Consider the following 4,734-nt stretch of genomic DNA (forward strand, 5'->3'; position numbering starts at 1 on the left):
TGCCAAATTTAATTGAATTCCGTATAGGTTGGTCCAAACTAAAAAACTCTAGTATCCATCTATCTAAACTCTCATTTTTGTAATTTTTATTTTCATGGAAGTCTTGGCTCCTGTAGTAGGTTGCCCTGTATCACAGGAGCCAATTCTTTCCCCAATTCTTTTAATGTCTACACAAAGAAAACAAAGCAATTATATTGGTAAGATTCAATATGTGTTACTTCACGTATATTTTAAAAAAAACTATATATAATCTGTCATACACTTAGCATTTAAACCTATGAAATAAACAGCCTTTGTACTTAAATTTAAATAAAAGAATTACTGATTATTAGGGACAACCACTTCTTGTTTACATTTCTAACAGTAATTTAGAATAATTCAATGTTGGTTACTCATACATTCTATTGCAAATCTTTCCCTGTTGATATTTTTAGGCATCTCGCCACAAGTCTACCAGCTGTTAAACGGGCATATGGCCAAAACCATGTATACACTAGCTGTTGCTCGAGTCTTTGTTCAAGTGAATTTAATAGCCTATGTTAAGCCGCGATAACGCAGCTTTTTAATGGTAAAAGATGCTTTAAAATCGGCTTAGTATTTTTTGAGTTATTGCAATACATACAAAAATATAAATCTTACCTCTTTATAATATTAGTATGGATATCGATATAGACAAAGCTATATAAAACGAGGTACTGTTTATTTTCATGAAAATTACGCATGTTTATATCCTCATTGTTTTATGAAAGAAATAGTTAATAATTAAATCACCAAGTGTATGTATTAATTGTATCTAATAACAGTAATTTAATTTAATCTTTATTAATAAAGATAAAGTCTGATAATAAAGTTTAAATAACATAAAGTTTTATTGCTTTAAATTTATTACTTCTTAACTTTTATTAGAATTAAATCATGTGAAGCAAAAAGGCAATTTAAAATAAAACGCTTCACTGCATTTGTAAAGGTCTAGACGAATGGTAGCAGTTAATAGAAAATTGTAGACGAATTTCACGATAACTTTTATTGATCATAAAGGAGAATTTATATGGTATTACAAACATTTTTGGTATATAATGGGTAGTTAAGGAGATATTTGACAGCATGAATTGCAAGATTATAATCATATTTTTTAGGTTATCTAGCAATCCCATAGCTCATGGATAGCAAACTTAACAAAACAAAGTGCTAAAATACTATATCATTTAGTAGCTATCGCCCGCGGCTTCAATCGCGTGGATAAAAAAAATAAACTTACAAAAAGCCTATATTCTATGTTCAGCAATTTACGCTACAAACTCTAACAAACAACCATCATTAAAATATTAGTCATGTTTGTTCAAAGAACGGCGATAAAACACACAAAATGTTTTTGTTAATAGAATTGCATACAAACCTCGCCCGCCTAAAGCTTCAGATGCCTTACTAATCTCTAATAGACAGAAGAGGAGACGCACGAAGAAGATACTTCCTGCTACTATGCATCTTCTTCGACAAATCTTTTTTAACACAACTGCTACAGTAAACACCATAAAATCCATGAAAACAAAAACTTTTAGAACACTTTTTTAAACTTTAAACACAGTTTAAAACTAAAGGTGGATTCAACTTAAACTTTCAAAGCGCTCATTAAATTCTCAAGTAAGTCGCAGTGACATTAGTTTCAAGAGTTTAAGCAAATGCAGGTTTAAAGTTAAGTAGAGCGGCGCATTAACTTGCTCGCATTCGGTACAACTTGAAAGTTAAGTTAAAACTAAGCGACAGAGATTTAGGCCAAGTATTTACTTAGAGGAAAACAGTATGTTAACATACTTTTCTAAATTTTTATTTTATTTCTGAGCAAATATAAATGGAAAGATTCTTTACAAAACCCTAGGAAAAAAATTTAATTGTCAAGAATTTGCATTTAAGAATAACTAAATAAAACCCATTACAATGCGAAAGTCGTAATAATTTGAAAAGTCTTTTTGAAGCTAGAGAAATACTTAATTTAACAAAAGTATAGATTTCATATTTAAATCTAATTTAGATTTAAATAAAAAAAAATTGAATATAATTTAGATTAATAATCTGTAGAAAAAAAATAGTATTTAGGACATTTTTTGGTTATTTATTGAAATTAGGTTTAACATTATATGACCGAATTAATTTTTCTAATCTAATATATATGTATGTAATAAATCTATAAATGACAATAATTAGACATGTACCATTCAATTTTTTTAAAACTTTTGTAAACTATGGCATGGAATAAAAGGCTTTTTTATTTATTTTATTTTTATTTTTATTTTATTTATTTATAGATTTCATAGAACCAAACACTTCCCTATTTTTAGAATCTCTCTCTCTTTAAGAATTTAGGACAATACCTACATTTACAAAAATATATTTATATTTTATGTATAAAATCAATAGCTGTAATTTCAATCTATCCTTGATGGCGTTAGTTTACAAAGGAAACAAAGCCATACAGTATTTAATACTTGTAGGAACTTTCACATAATTTTATCTCTGAACCCTATTAAAACTTTATTTCTCATGTATATTCAAATGCAATCTCCACGCGATAGCGAATCAATTCAAACTTTGAATTGTAAGAGACCTTGTACAATAGACAGAGTTGATGTTTGTTTTAGTTATGTTAAAATAAACAAATAGATAACCAACAATAGGTTATGATTACAAAAGTTTTTTATATCATAAGGTGGCAAACGAGCAAGCGGCCACCTTAGTCCGCCGAAATGGTGAAGCGACCGCTACCCAATAGACATCCGAAATTGCAGATGCGTTGCCTACCCCTAATCTGCGTAAGAGGAGATGCAAATAAACATGATATTTCCCCTTCCTTTGCGTATCCTCCGCCGTCAAATCCACTTTCCCTTTCCATCCTTCGTTCTTAAGAAAAGAGTAGAAAGAAAACGGGACTAAAAACAGGCTTCCGGCATCACACTCATAAGACGAAACGCGGCGTTGCCCCTACTTCACGCCTGTTTTCTGTGTGGTCGTGGTATTGCACCGGGCGAGTCGTCCCATTCGTGCGAAGATATTAAAGCAGGCACTACTACTGTTAGGAAACTTAGAAATACAACTTATATATGTATTTAGAGTAACATAATAATATAGGAATATTAGCGATAGTCTAGGACTCAAGGAAAATACCTTTGTCTCTTTTAGAGAAACATAAAAAATAAAAAGTAAACGTTTAAAAGTTTTTAAAGACTAGTATTTTGTATCAAATTTCAAAGACAGCGAAGACAATGACAAGATGAACAGTAAAGTGGTACTTTAGTAAGAATTTTCCAGAAACTGTCCCTACGGCACGTATTTCATCACGGCACGTAGTCAAGGACATTCATAATGTTCATACAACGCTAAGTTCATGCTATAAAAACGAGTAAAGTATCACAGCACAGAAGCAAACGTATTGTTGTCTCATTTATTTTAAAACAAATGAGGGAGATGACGTGAGTGTGTCATTTTCGGAAAGAAGATTGAATTTAACTAACCCGGGAAAGAGAATCTTAGAATGCAAGTTTTAAAGTTATATATAATAAACATTATATTACTAATGAGAATGATTAGATGGCTGGATAAATGTTTTTTTGGATTGCAATGGATCTAGCTGATATTTGGTATAGATTCAGAATATAGTGTGGAAATAAGCTTAGGCTAAAAAGTTATATTTCTTCTAATAGACGCAGATAGAGTCGCGGGTGACAGCTATTTTTAAAATTGCACAAACTTAAATAACCTGCAATAATCTGTAGATAATTAGAAATAAATGTCATATATATGCTCTCTTTAAAAATCAATTTTATTTTCTTTTTACGTAGCGGTACGTTCAAAGTTCTGTATTGTTACAGAGGTGCGAGGCGGCATGGATCAAAGGCTTTGTGCTTATCTGCAGCTGACGGCGTGCATTGTGAAATTCTCATTTGAAATACGCTTTTAGAAGACTTAATTATGTCATCTTACAAATTATTAATTCAAATTATTTTCGGTTTCAAAACGATTTTAGTTCTTTAGATATTAGTGTTTTCAACGTGGTATGGTCGTTGGCGACATGTTGGTCTTAATTTACGAAAACTATTTAAATTCTCATTATTTGTGTCAAAATATTGTTAACATTGTTCGCTTTAATACAGTTCGAAATACCAAAAATAAAAATAGTTCTATGCAGAAAAAAAAAAGAAAAAAGCCAACATCACGCGGTGTTCCCAGGCGGTCACCCATCCAAGTACTGACCGCGCCCGACGTTGCTTGACTTCGGTGATCGGACGAGAACCGGTGTATTCAACGTGGTATGGACGTTGGCGACAGGTTGGTCTTAATTTACGAAAACTGTTTAAATTCTTATTATTTGTGTCAAAATATTGTTACCATTGTTCGCTTTAGTACAGTTCGAAATACCAAAAAAAAAATTGTCTATGCAGAAAAAAAAAGAAAAAAGCCAACATCACGCGGTGTTCCCAGGCGGTCACCCATCCAAGTACTGACCGCGCCCGACATTGCTTGACTTCGGTGATCGGACGAGAACCGGTGTATTCAACGTGGTATGGACGTTGGCGACAGGTTGGTCTTGAATTACGAAAACTGTTTAAATTCTTATTATTTGTGTCAAAATATTGTTAACATTGTTCGCTTTTATACAGTTCGAAATACAAAAAAAAAAATTGTCTATGCAGAATAAAAAAGAAAAAAGCCAACATCACGCGGTGTTCCCAGGCGGTCACC

Source organism: Papilio polytes, unplaced genomic scaffold, assembly GCF_000836215.1.
Source record: "Papilio polytes unplaced genomic scaffold, Ppol_1.0 DF820678.1, whole genome shotgun sequence".
In the NCBI taxonomy this organism is placed as follows: Eukaryota; Metazoa; Arthropoda; class Insecta; order Lepidoptera; family Papilionidae; genus Papilio; species Papilio polytes.